Below are 15,462 nucleotides of genomic sequence, written 5' to 3'. Positions count from 1 at the left end.
GGGGTTAGGGAAATAAATTTGCCTAGGAAAAAATGGCCCATTGTTCTGAAATCTATCTTGAAGATATTGTGATCAGATATGGGAACAGTGTTTGTCAGTAACACCAAAAGAAAACAGCCCTCACAGATCCTTCAGTGGGTCTCCTCTGTTTGATACCATTTGGCAACAAGGAAGACATCAGATAAGCTGATTAACCAGTTATATAGTGGGTTTCTCAGATGCAATGAAGCAAGGTCATTGTTGCAGACACAAACGAAAGAATACAATGCCTATCTGAATGGAGGAGTGGGAAAACTGACCAAAGTTTTACAAGGCCAAGGAGAATGGAAGTCAGACTCTTCAATAGCCAAAACAGAAAAATGAGATTTGTAAGATAATTAGAGTATTTGCATATCAATTCTGAAAGAACAAATCACCACTTTAATCAATCACCATTGTTTTGTTGTTTTGCTGGTAGGGCCATCTGTAACTTCTCTACCTGGGATATTGAAGATGCTGTTGTAAAATTTAGGGAAGTATGTTTAATTCCATTTAGGATCCACCCCTCACTCCACCTTTAGTTTTCTCCCTGCTTCTAACAACAGCCGTTTATCCCAGAAGTGGTTCCATTGCTGCCAACTATCATCCTTTCCCTTACAACCAGCTTTGCATCGTCCATTGGCCTTGGCAGACTGCTGAGCAATCTACGCAAGTCCAATCCTCTTGTGCAATATCAATCAGAACTTCCAGCAGCGGCATTTAAAGCTTATCAGTAATTAATTAGAGATTTTGAAAAGAATTTTGTCTTTCCTGGAGATTATGGCTTGGTACCACGCCACTGAACCCTGGCAGAAAGAACACGCACATAGAATTCTGGAGAAACTCAGCAGAGCAGGCAATGGAGAGAAATGAGAATTCAATGTTCTTGGGCTGAGACCCTTCATCAGGTCTGATGAAAGGTCTCAGCCTGCAACGTTAACTGCTCTTTTCCCTCTGTAGATGCTGCTTGACCTGCTCAGTTCCTCCGGCATTTTGTGAGAGTGTGTTGCCCCAGAATTCCAGTACTTGCAGAATCTCTTGTGTCTCCATGCTAGAAACAAAACTGAATAGGTGCTGATTAATGCTTGCCTCTGCTGTCAATCTAGTTTTGTGCCTTTGCATTCTTTTATTGTCAGGATGAAAGTGGACAGAAGCACAGATGGTCTTTTTCCAAGTTGGAAGAAGCTGATGCCAGCCTTATCTGTCACTGCCAAAGAGGAGAATGTGTGAGTGAATGAAGCCAACTAGATTTCTCCCACTCCTTTGGAAGTGATGCCTTGTGTATATAACTATTCCTGGAACTAGACCGGGGTGGGAGGGGCTTACTCTGAATTACAGATAAATAAAGAAAATCCAAAGGAACTCAGCAAGCTAGTGCAGGTATTACAGAAATAACATGTAATTCAGAGAAATTCAAAGGACTGGTGTTGTTTTGACAGAAAAATGTCAAGAAGTGCACAATTGCAAATAGAATCTGACTGATCATGCTGTAACATCATAACAAGCTGCTGGGTGTGTGCAGCCGCAGTATTATATCAGAGATTGTGTTTGTTTGCTTGAAGACTGAAAAGTAGATGCCCAGAAGCATTGGCTCACAGCTGCTTTTGTTCTTCTGATGATAGTTATAACTATTGGCTCTATGTCAGAAGAATCTGAATGGGAGCAGATACTGCCCTTGACAGTAGCTATTGCTTTGTCGTGGCAGTTTCAAAATTAATAAAAATGTAAAAAGGGAAAACCGAGGAGTTGTCTTCATTGACTTAAAACCGCTGGTTATTGTGCTCTTCATCAATGGGGAAAGATGTGTGGCGATGTCAGCGAACTGCTGTCCCTTGTTGGAGGCTTCACAAGATCCAGGGTCGAATTAGCAGTTGCTCTTGCACACCATGTTGGTTCTGCTGGAGTTATCAGAGGAACATCGGCAGTACTCCTGGTTCACTCAGCCGGCACCTTCAACATGTTCCCCAATCTGTAGAGTGATCTTCCTGAATGCAAGTTCTTCAGGATCTCTCAATGTGATGGAGATTTTGTGGATTCAGGTGCCCACCTGAATTTTCATTATTCAGGTATTGAGATTGTTCAAAGGTTCATTTATTATCAAAGTATACAACTCTGAAGTTCTTCTTCTCCAGATAGCCATGAAACCAAGAAAGAAAAGAACAGCGGCACAATCATCAACCCCCAAATTCCTCCTCCCTGCACAAAAAAACAAACAAAAATGGAACAGGCACATCAATCCCCAAATCCCTCCCCCCCCCCACACACACACACACAAAATCCCTCCTTCCCGCAGGTGAAAAAATACAGAATTAAAAAAAACTATAAGACTGGGAAAAAAAAGTCTATAGTCCAAGTCCACATCCAAAACACAGAAAACCTGGGTAACATTCTCTGGGCACAGCAGCAGGCCTTTCCCTCTCCAGTAGCGATTGATCCCAACAGCAATCAAAAGGCAGTCTCCCCTCTCTGTAGCAGAGTGATCCCAGCAGACATCGAAAGGCCGTCTCCTCTCTCTGTAGCAGAGTGATCCCAGCAGAAATCAAGAGGCAGTCTCCCCTCTCAGTAGTAGAGCAACCTCTCCCCTCTCTGCAACTTCTGAGCTGTGTTCCATAAGAAAAAGAGGCAGCAATAGGTCATTGTACTAATTGTTTCCCTCATCACCACACTCCCACACTCAGACCATACTTGCATTAATATTTTAAAAAATCTATCAGTTCCAAAGATTTCACTACTCTCCGGGTGAAGAAACTTCTTTGTCCTGAATGCCCAACCCTTATTTTAACTTCATGACCCCATGCCCTTGGTTCTTAGATCCTCAGCCAAAGGAAATATCATTTGTGTATCTACATCCTCGCCAATAACAATTTATTTGTTTCACTATGCTACGTTTCATGTCATAGATTAACAGCGATTCACTGAAAACAATGCCAAAAGCATAAACTAAAGTCTTTTGTGAGAGGTTTTAAGGAAGGTTCTGGGAGAGAAAGAAGTTGCCGGAGGGACAGAAACTTAGTGAGAACATTTTGGAACTCAGGCCCAGGGCCTAGTTGCCATAGCTACAGTGGTCACTAATGAAATGAAGGGCTTGCAGGATAGCAATAGGAAGAAAGAAATTGTTTAGCAACCTTTTCAATCTGCCAAAATGTCGTGCAAAATTGACCCCAAATCAGGCCACCCCCATCACCCTCCCCAAAACACATAAAATGACTCAAGTAGTTGAAGTCAGAGTGTAATAGCCCTAGTGTGGCTTCTACCTAAAGAGATGGTTTCAGGCAGCAGCGCTTCCAGTTTATTGTAAGAAACTCATTTAATTCAGTGCATGTAATCCATAAGCAGGAAGGATATCCTCGGTGACAGGCTGTTGAGGTGCTGACCCGGAGAGAACAACCAGCCAGGCCAGGTTCATCCCTCCACCACCAGTTCACAGCAATATGAGAAAGACACCCACCCTTAAAAATAGACTCCCCATGACAGATTTATAAAATTTCTTCCTCGGGGAACAAAAACCTCCACTCTTAGCAGGGAAGTTCAAAAGCTTTTCAAAAGGTTCTCTTCCACCTTCCAGTCTCACACCAGTTGTTTACGTCTGTCGAAGCAAGGGAATACCAGAATGGACATGGGGAAAGCATTAAATTTCTCGAGGTGAATAAAATAAATCCCAGAAGGGGGAAACCATCAATGCCAGAAAAAAATGTTATATTTTTGCAAGGTAACTCAAGATAACCTGTCCATAATGATAAATATCAACTCCTCAATGCTGATACACATCCCCCTACATTCACACCTTCCACAACCCCACTGACGGTTACCAGCCCCATCCTCCAACAGCACCCCCACAGATCAAGCCTAAAACCTTTTTATTACACACAATTCACTTCATCTCCTCTAGTGGACTGGAGACTGTCAGGGAGATCATCTGGGCTGTCAAGGTGCCCTCTCGGGGTCAGGCTGAAGCTGAGGATATCCTTCCTGCTTATGGATAACGTACACTGAATTAAATGAGTTATACTTGTTAAATTCTCCAAAAAGCACACTACTGGTCTAAGCACTTTGGTAGATGGGTTGACAGCCTCCTGTGAGCCTAGACTGTCAGGTACAGAGTGAGATGGTGCCCTCAGTGGCCACACAAGTGACACCTATCTGTTGGACTCTGGGTGATGCTCCTCATTTTGTATGATTGCCCCATGGCAACCATCCTCTGCAGGTTTGCTCTGGGAAGGGCTTAAATTACAGTTCAGGCTGAGTTAATCATTAGATACACATCTGGCAAGGAAGGAAGTGTCTGGCCCATTAGTGCGGATCCCCACCAGAACTGTTTGATCTGGTTTGGAGATTGGTGCAAATTCACATGGAAATGATTGTTAATATGATTTAATCCAGATTACAACTCTTAGATTGCACAGCTCTGAAAAGACTAGAAGTATGTGAGAAAGAAGACCATGCATTCCCAAGGTGATATACACAAAAATTTTGTTGGCATGTGGTATGTAGTCCTATCCCTCAATTCTTAAAACCACTCCCATAATAACAAGATACATAATCACTGCTAAATAAAACCGCATTTTGCTTTACAAACTGGGAGCAGTGAGTTGGATGATACATATTAAAATTCTCACAGACCTGGAGTGCACATTGGTATCTGCAGAGTAAGCAGTTACAATAACAATACTATTTAGAGATTATGTTTATTGTTCATTTGTTCTTTTAAAAGATTGATATTAATATTTTTTGAAAATGCTTAATTTATTTCCAATCTGTCTCTATTATACCTTAATTAATAGGTAAAACAATGAATATGCACAAATATGCAACATGACTCAACCTTTTTCCTTAAAGTCCATAATTATTGTTACTAGTTCATTAATCAATGATAATCTCTGCTCAAAACTACAATGGCAGGCGAGAGAATATTTTTAGAAGATGATTAGACCATAAGACAAAGGAGCAGAAGTCGGCCATTTGGCCCATCGAGCCTGCTCCACCATTTTATCATGAGCTGATCCATTCTCCCATTTAGTCCCACTCCCCCGCCTTCTCACCATAACCTTTGATGCCCTGGTTACTCAGATATCTATCAATCTCTGCCTTAAATACACCCAATAACTTGGCCTCCACTGCCGCCCGTGGCAACAAATTCCATAGATTCACCACCCTCTGGCTAAAAAAATTTCTTCGCGTCTCTGTTCTGAATGGACGCCCTTCAATCCTTAAATCATGCCCTCTCGTACTAGACTCCCCCATCATGGGAAATAACTTTGCCACATCCACTCTGTCCATGCCTTTCAACATTCGAAATGTTTCTATGAGGTCTCCCCTCACTCTTCTAAACTCCAAGGAATACAGTCCAAGAGCGGACAAACATTCCTCATATGTTAACCCTCTCATTTCCAGAAACATTCTAGTGAATCTTCTCTGTACCCTCGTCAACGTCAGCACATCCTTTCTTAAGTAAGGAGACCAAAACTGCCCACAATACTCCAAGTGAGGTCTCACCCGCGCCTTATAGAGCCTCAACATCACATCCCTGCTCCTATACTCTATTCCTCTAGAAATGAATGCCAACATTGCATTCGCCTTTTTCACCACCAACTCAACCTGGAGGTTAACCTTAAGGGTATCCTGTACGAGGACTCCAAAGTTCCGTTGCATCTCAGAACTTTGAAATCTTTCCCCATTTAAATAATAGTCTGCCCGTTTATTTCTTCTGCCAAAGTGCATAACCATACACTTTCCAACATTGTATTTCATTTGCCACTTCTCTGCCCATTCTTCCAATCTATCCAAGTCTCTCTGCAGACTCTCTGTTTCCTCAGCACAACCAGTCCCTCCATCTATCTTCGTATCGTCAGCAAACTTAGCCACAAAGCCATCTATTCCATAATCCAAATCATCGATGTACAATGTAAAAAGAAGCGGCCCCAACACGGACCCCCGTGGAACACCACTGGTAACCGGCAGCCAACCAGAATAGGATCCCTTTACTCCCACTCTGTTTCCTGCCAATTAGCAAATGCTCTATTGACGTATGTAACTTTCCCGTAATTCCATGGGCTCTTATCTTGTTAAGTAGCCTCATGTGTGGCACCTTGTCAAAGGCCTTCTGAAACTCCAAATATACAACATCCACTGCATCTCCCTTGTCTAGACTGCTTGTAATTTCCTCAAAAAATTGTAATAGGTTTGTCAGGCAGGATTTTCCTTTAAGGAATCCATGCCTGAGTTCTGCCTATCTTGTCATATGCCTCCAGGTACTCTGTAACCTCATCCTTGACGATCGACTCCAACAACTTCCCAACCACCAATGTCAAGCTAACAGGTCTATAATTTCCTTTTTTCTTCCTTGCCCCCTTCTTAAATAGCGGAGTGACATTTGCAATCTTCCAGTCCTCCGGAACCATGCCAGAATCTATCGACTTTTGAAAGATCATCGCTAATGCCTCCACAATCTCCACAGCTACTTCCTTCAGAACACGAGGGTGCATTCCATCTGGTCCGGGAGATTTATCTACCTTTAGACTATTCAGCTTCCTGAGTACTTTCTCTGTTGTAATTGTGACTGCGCACACTTCTCTTCCCTGCCACCCTTGAGTATCCGGTATACTGCTGATGTCTTCCTCAGTGAAGACTGATGCAAAGTACTCGTTCAGTTCCTCCATCATCTCCTTATCTCCCATTACAATTTCTCCAGCATCATTTTCTATTGGTCCTATATCTACTCTCACCTGTCTTTTACTCTTTATATACTTGAAAAAGCTTTTAGTATCCTCTTTGATATTATTTGCTAGCTTCCTTTCATAGTTCAACTTTTCCCTCTTAATGACCTTCTTAGTTTCCTTTTGTAAGCTTTTAAAAACTTCCCAATCCTCTGTCTTCCCATTAATTTTTGCTTCCTTGTGCCCTCTCCTTTGCTTTAACTTTGGCTTTGACTTCTCTTGTCAACCACGGTTACATCCTTTTTCCATTCGAAAATTTCTTCTTCTTTGGAATATACCTGTCTTGCACCTTCCTCACTTCTCGCATAAACGTCAACCACTGCTGCTCTGCCGTCTTTCCCACCAGTGTTACTTTCCAGTCAACTTTGGCCAGTTCCTCTCCCATGCCACTGTAATTTCCTTTACTCCACTGAAATACCGACACATCAGATTTCGGCTTCTCTTTTTCAAATTTCACAGTGAACTCAATCATGTTATGATCACTGCCTCCTAAGGGTTCCTTCACCTCAATCTCACTAATCACCTCCGGTTCATTACATAATACCCAATCCAGTACAGCCGATCCCCTAGTGGGCTCAACAACACGCTGTTCTTAAAAAGCCATCTCGCAGACACTCTACAAATTCTCTCTCTTGAGATCCAGTGCCGACCTGATTTTCCCATCCACTCGCATGTTAAAATCCCCCACAATTATCATAACACTGCCCTTCTGACAAGCCTTTTCTATTTCCAGTTGTAATTTGTAGTCCACATCACTGCAGCTGTTTGGAGGCCTATAAATAACTGCCATCAGGGTCCTTTTACCCCTGTGATTTCTTAGCTCAACCCATAAGGATTCTGCACCTTCCGATCCTGTATCACCTCTTTCTAATGATTTAATATCATTTCTTACCAATAAAGCCATGCCTCCCCCTCTGCCTACCTTCCTATCCTTCCGATATACCGTGTATCCTTGGACGTTCAGCTCCCAGAGACATGCATCCTTTAGCCACGTCTCAGTGATGGTCACAATATCTACCTGCCAATCTGTAGCTGTACGACAAGATCATCCACCTTATTCCTTATGCTGCGTGCATTTAAGTATAACACCATAAGACCAGTATTTGATACTTTTCACTTTGATTTCACTGCAACTTTATTGCACTGCAACTCATCCCAATGGCTACAAATTTGCCCCATCACCTGCCTGTCTTTCCTGACATCTTTGCTGCTCACTATCTTAGAATTATTTCTGTTTTTCCCTTCCTCCACTCTATCATTCCAGTTCCCATACCCCTGCCAAATTAGTTTAAACCCTCCCTAACAACTCTATTAAACTTTCCTGCCAGGATATTGGTCCCCTTCAGGTTCAGGTGTAACCTGTCCTTTTTGAACAGGTCATACTTCCCCCAGAAGAGATCTCAATTATCCAAGAATCTGAAGCCGTGCCCCCTGCACCAGTCTCTCAGCCACGCATTCATCTGCCTGATCCTACCATTCTTGCCCTCGCTAGCACGTGGCACAGGGAGCAATCCCAAGATTACTACCCTGGAGTTCCTGCTTCTCAGCTTCCTTCCTAACTCCCAGAAATCTCTCTTCAGGACCTCCTCCTTTGTCCTATCTATGTCATTGGTACCAACATGTACCAAGACAACTGGCTGCTCACCCTCTCCCTTCAGAATATTCTGGACCGGATCCAAGACATCCTGTACCCTGGCACCTGGGAGGCAACACACCATGTGGGTATCTCTATCAGGCTCACAGAATCTCCTGTCCGTTCCCCCGACTATGGAATCCCCTATGACTACCGCATTCCTCTTCTCCCTCCTGCACAACAGCACCAGGCTCAGTGCCAGAGACCCAGTCACCGTGGGCGTCCCCTGTCAGGTCATCCCCCTCAACAGTATCCAGAACAAGATATTTGTTGCTGAGGGGGACAGCCACAGGTGTGCTCTCCACTATCCGGGCATTTCCCTTCCCTCTCTTGACAGTGACCCAGTGTTCTGACTCCTGTAGCCTAGGGATGACTACCTCCCTGTAGCTCCTGTCTATCACCTCTTCACTTTCCCTGATAAACAGTAGGTCATCAAGCTGCAGCTCCAGATCCCTAACACGGTCTCTGAGGAGCTGCATCTCGGTGCACCTGGCACAGATGTGGCCGTCAGGGAGGCTGGAAGTCTCCCAGGATTCCCACATCTGACACCCTGAACAAAGCATGAACGCTGCAGGCATGCTACCTAATTCTACAGGAATGAAACAGGAAAAATAAGTCTATTCACCCACTTACCTCGCCAAACAGACGAACTTTTTAAACTGTTAGCTGTGTGAGCCTTGCTGTTCCTGTCTGTCGGGGGGGGGGGGGGGCAAAGAGTTGGTGCCTCACTCTCGTCTCTTCCCGTTTACCACTGAAGCCCGTTCAAGCCAAAGCCCTGCACTCTGCTACCACTCACTCCGCTGCCTGCTCCGACAGCTGCCCGCTGTGTAGGGTTGTCTCCTTTTTAAACTCTCCGCGCTGTCCTGTTACGTCACGCGCCTGCGCAGTCTCGTCCTTCTTCCACTCGAAGAAGTTTTTTTTAAAAAAAACTGCCTTCCTTCAGAATTCAGCTCCCACGCCACTCTGTAGTCCCGATCCAAAAGTCCCAATCCCTACAAAAGTTGTCAATCTGGGCACATGCTCTCTAAAAGGTTTGCCACCCCTGTATCTAGGCAATAGTGTAACATTTCTTCGTGCCACAAGCATTAATACAAAATGTAAATGCAAACACAATGCTTGCCCTCCTGAAGGTCGATGTGTGCCCATGACAATGAATGGGGTGGAAATGTGAGCACTGATCTTCCACGGCATGTTTACATGGAGTCATTACTTTGCTCTCTATGCTTTGTCAATCTTTAAGACGCGAGTTCTGTAGGGGTAATGTCAAGCATCACTAATTTAGTGCAGATTACACTGATTTTGGATTACATGGTATTAAAATAAGATGTGTGCATTTTATTCATAGACAACAATTCTTTGGGGGGGTGAGGTTTAAAACTTTTGTAAGGAAGGATTGAGCAAAGGAGGAATTTCAAAACCATAACACATAGGACTTTAGGCCACTCAGTCCGTTGAGTCTGCTCCATCGTTTCATCATGGCTGATTTATTATCCCTCTCAACCCTATTCTCTAGCCTTCTCTCTGCAATCCTTGGATGCCCTGACCAATCAAGATCTTATCAACCTCAGTTTTAAATATATTCAATGATGTGGCCTCCTCAGCCACCTATGGCAACGAATTCCACAAAATCATTAGTCTCTGGCTGAAGAAATTCCTCATCTCTGTTTTAAATAGACCTTCCTATATTCTGAGTCTGTGCCCTCTGGTCCTAGACTCCTGCACTATAGGAAACGTCCTCTTCACATTCACCCTGTCTGAACCTTTCAATATTCGATGGGTTTCAATGAGATTCCACTCACCCTCCCTCCAGCGAGTACAAGCCCAGAGCCATCAAATGCACCTCATATGTTAACCCTTTCATTCCCAGAATCATTCCTGTGAAACTCCTCTGGGCCCTCTCCAATGCCAGCACATCTTTTCTTAAATAGGGGCCCACAACTGCTCACAATTCTCCAAGTGTAGTCTGACCAATGCTTTAAAAAGCTTCAACATCTCATACTTACTCTTATATTTTAGTCCTCTTGAAATGAATGCTAACATTGCATTTGCTTCCCTTACCATCGACTCAACTTGCAAGATAACCTGTAGGGAATCCTGCACAAGGACTCCTAAGTCCCTTTGCATCTCTAATTTTTGAATTATCTCCTCATTTAGAAAATAGTCCAAGCCTTTACTCCTGAAAAAACTGCATGATCAAATACTTCCCTATACTATAGTCTATCTGCCACCTCTTTGCCCATTCTCACATGTCCAAGTCCTTCTGCAGACTCCCTGCTTCCTCAACACTGCCTGCCCCTCCACCTATCTTAATATTGTCTGAAAACTTAGCCACAGTCATTAATTCTGTTATCCAAATCGTTGACATACAGCCTCTTCCTTTCCCCTAAAGGAAACAATGTTGGCTTTGGCCTACTTTATCATCTGCCTCCAAGTACTCCGTAACCTCATCCTTAATAACGGACTTCCCATTAACTGAAGCCAGGCTAACCAGCTTACAATTTCCTTTCCTCTGTCTCCTTCCCTTCTCTCAGTTACAAAGAAGGCACGGCAGCATTATATTTGATTAGGAGTTTGAGGAGGCTTGGTATGTCACTTGCAAATTTCTACAGATGTACCGTGGAATGGATGGTACCGTTGGAATAAGCTGCAGAGAGTTGTAAACTCAGTCAGCTCCATCATGGCACTTACCTCCCCAGCATCCAGGACATCTTCATGTAGCAATGCCACAAAAAGGCAGCATCCATCATTAAGGACCCTCACCACCCAGGACATACCCTCTTCTCACTGTTACCATCAGGAAGGAGGTACAGGAGCCTGAAGGCACACACTCAGTGATTCAGGATCAGCTTCTTTCCCTCTGCCAACAGATTTCTGAATGGACATTGAACCCATGAACATTACCTTATTACATCTTTTTCTCTTTTTTGTACTACTTACTTAATTTAACTTCTTTAAAATATATATGCTTCTTACTGTAATTTAGTTTTATTATTACGTATTGCAATGTACTGCTACTGCATAACATTAAATTTCATGACATATGTCAGTGATATTAAACCTGAATCTGATTCTAGTCCTCCAGAACCATACCAGGATCTAGGGATTCCTGAAAGGTCAATACTAATGCCTCCACAATCTCTTCAGCTACCTCTTGGACTGTATTCCTTGGAGTTTAGAAGAATGAGGGGAGACCTCATAGAAACATTTCGAATGTTAAAAGGCATGGACAGAGTGGATGTGGCAAAGTTGTTTCTCATGATGGGGGAGTCTAGTACGAGAGGGCATGACTTCAGGATTGAAGGGCGCCCTTTCAGAACAGAAATGTGAAAAATTTTTTTTAGTCAGAGGGTGGTGAATCTATGGAATTTGTTGCCACGGGTGTATTTAAGGCAGAGATTGATAGGTATCTGAGTAGCCAGGGCATCAAAGGTTATGGTGTGAAGGCGAGGCAGTGGGACTAAATAGGATAAAATGGATCAACTCATGATAAAATGGCGGAGCAGACTCGATGGGCCGAATGGCCTACTTCTGCTCCTTTGTCTCATGGTCTCTTTCAGAACCCTGGGGTGTACATCATCTGATCCAGGTGACTTATCTACCTTCAGACTTTTCAACTTCTCAAGCACCTTCTCCTTATCAATGACAACTACACTCACTTCAGCCCCCCTGACGTTCTCAGTGATGGATATTTTAAATAGGAGCCAGAAGTCAATGTATTTCTCTATGCACAGAATTATCATTTGAGCATAGTGGGATATGTAGAGAAGGCTGGATAAGATTATGTGTAACCCTCTCAACGTGGCTCATAACAAACTAGGCTCGTTAGCTAACTCGGTCTAACAGCCACGTGACTCAGCATTGCATGGGTAATGGTGGGAAGCCACCTTCAATAAGCAACACACAGCTTGGGTCGGAATGATTCTGGTTCAAACAGGAGGATTGGAACATTCCAATAAGGGAACGGAAATTATGGTGAATCCTGTATAAGTGCTGCCCCATGCAGTTATCGTTCATCAGGAACGAACAGACCTTACAGCAGCAGAAACTTAAAGTGAAAGTATAGTTGCAGATACTGCAACTTTAACAGTTATTAGAAAAATAAAAGGGCCCATTACAGTTAAACCAGATTAAATGTGCACATAAGCATTGGAGCTCATTTCTGCATAGTCAGGTGCTTCACTTTAATTACTCACCACTGAACCCATGTCACCAACCCAGTTTGTACTGCCTTCAAAGACCATTACGAACAAAATGGCTGACTCAGGAGTGTTGGCAGTTCCTCCTTGGAACCATTCGGCTGCACAGAGCAGTCCTAACAACAGGGTGTCTCCTTCGGGCAGGATACTGTGAGCATCTTCCCTCGTGCTCTTCTCTGCATCTCCCACCTGCCAACAAAAGATCCACTGTCTCCTAGAAATCTGATGCCGCCAAGCTCTCTCAAATGTTGCACGGCATCCCACTGGACAGAACGTTATCAAGACAAACCCGATTGGCCGACACAGCATTCCTAAACTGAGCAAACGACTCCTCATTTTAGCAGAAGCCAAAATACTGAACTGTGATGCCTAATTAACAGAACACACTGTGTTTTACAGAAAAGCTGCAGAAAATAAAACAGGGTAACAGCATGACAGTAGTAATAGTAATAGTAACCGGGCATTACGTACGGTTCAATTCTAAACATCAGGCAAGCAATCCACCTGCACCCAGAGTAAGCATATTTTAGCAAACATTACTGGATTGGTGCCAGGAGTGGAACTCCTCACCTGGCTTAAAATAGTCAGCAATACCAGTGGATCCCACATTGCTATGACTGAATTGGCAATGTTACCCGTTCCCTTTTGCCAACGATGTGCATCCCATATGCTGGATAAAACTGTTGTTTATACTTCTGCAAGTGATACACTAGGATAAATCACAAGCGGCAAGCGTAGAGAGTGCAATCTCTGCATTTCATTGTAATGGTATTCACTCTGGTGCTTAATCCAGAAATTAAACAGCTCAAACACAAGGAAATCTGCAGATGCTGGAATTTCAAGCAACACACATAAAAGTTGCTGATAAATGCAGCAGGCTAGGCAGTATCTCTAGGAAGAGGTACAGTCGACAATTCGGGCCGAGACCCTTCGTCACGACTAACTGAAGAGCTAGTAAGAGATTTGAAAGTGGGAGGGGGACGGGGAGATCCAAAATGATAGGAGAAGACAGGAGGGGGAGGGATGGAGCCAAGAGCTGGACAGGTGATTGGCAAAAGGGATATGAGAGGATCACGGCACAGGAGGCCCAGGGAGAAAGACAAGGGGGGCGGGGGGGGTGGGGGAGCCCAAAGGATGGGCAAGGGATATAGTGAGAGGGACAGAGGGAGAAAAAGGAGAGAGAGAAAGAATGTGTGTGTATATATAAGTAACAGATGGGGTACGAGGGGGAGGTGGGGCATTAGTGGAAGTTAGAGAAGTCGATGTTCATGCCATTAGGTTGGAGGCTACCCAGACGGAATATAAGATGTTGTTCCTCCAACCTGAGTGTGGCTTCATCTTTACAGTCGAGGAGGCCGTGGATAGACATATCAGAATGGGAATGGGACGTGGAATTAAAATGTGTGGCCACTGGGAGATCCTGCTTTCTCTGGCGAACAGAGCGTAGGTGTTCAGTGAAACAATCTCCCATTCTGTGTCGGGTCTCGCCAATGTATAGAAGGCCACATCTGGAACACCGGATGCAGTATATCACCCCAGCCGACTCACAGGTGAAGTCTCACCTCACCTGGAAGAACTGCCTGGGTCCCTGAATGGTGGTGAGGGAGGAAGTGTCAACCTCACTCCTTCCGAATGCTCTTTGGCAAGGACTCGCCCATCCCTACCAATGACCCCTTCTCCCGTCTTCAACCCTCCTCCTATGCATGGACACCCCGCTCTGGTCTTTTGCCTGCTCTGTATCTCTTTATTACTAACTGTCGATGGGACATCAATCATCTCGACTTCACCGCACCTTGTCCCCATTCTAACCTTACTCCTTTGGAACGCTCTGCTCTCCACTCCCTCCGCACTAATCCTAACCTTACTATTAAACCCGCTGATAAGGGGGGTGCTGTTGTAGTCTGGCGTACTGACCTCTACCTTGCCGAGGCTCAGTGACAACTCGCGGATACCTCCTCTTATTTACACCTCCATCGTGACCCCACTAAGGAGCATCAAACCATTGTCTCCCACACCATCACCGACTTTATCCACTCAGGGATCTCCCATCCACTGCTACCAACTTTATAGTTCCCACACCCCGCACTTCCCGTTTCTACCTCCTATCCAAGATCCACAAACCTGCCTGTCCTGGCCGACCTATTGTCTCAGCTTGCTCCTGCCCCACCGAACTCATTTCTGCATACCTCGACACAGTTTTATCCCCCCCTGTTCAATCCCTTCCTACCTATGTTCGTGACACTTCTCACACTCTGAAACTTTTCGATGATTTTAAGTTCCCTGGCCCCCACCACTTTATTTTCACCATGGATGTCCAGTCCCTATATACTTCCACCCCCCCTCAGGAAGGTCTCAAAGCTCTCTGCTTCTTTTTGGATTCCAGACCTAACCAGTTCTCCTCTACCACCACTCTGCTCCGTCTAGCGGAATTAGTCCTCACTCTTAATAATTTCTCCTTTGGCTCCTCCCACTTCCTCCAAACTAAAGGTGTAGCCATGGGCACCCGTATGGGTCCCAGCTATGCCTGCCTTTTTGTTGGCTTTGTGGAACAATCTATGTTCCAAACCTATTCTGGTATCTGTCCCCCACTTTTCCTTCGCTACATCGATGACTGCATTGGCGCTGCTTCCTGCACGCATGCTGAGCTCGTTGACTTCATCAACTTTGCCTCCAACTTTCACCCTGCCCTCAAGTTTACCTGGTCCATTTCCGACACCTCCCTCCCCTTTCTAGATCTTTCTGTCTCTGTCTCTGGAGACAGCTCATCCGCTGATGTCTACTATAAGCCTACTGACTCTCACAGCTATCTGGACTATTCCTCTTCTCACCCTGTCTCTTGCAAAAATTCAATCCCCTTCTCGCAATTCCTCCATCTCCGCCGTATCTGCTCTCAGGATGAGGC

The sequence above is a fragment of the Mobula birostris genome, chromosome 2 (genome assembly GCF_030028105.1).
Source record: "Mobula birostris isolate sMobBir1 chromosome 2, sMobBir1.hap1, whole genome shotgun sequence".
Lineage (NCBI taxonomy): Eukaryota > Metazoa > Chordata > Chondrichthyes > Myliobatiformes > Myliobatidae > Mobula > Mobula birostris.
Note: the sequence above shows the minus strand (reverse complement) of the source record.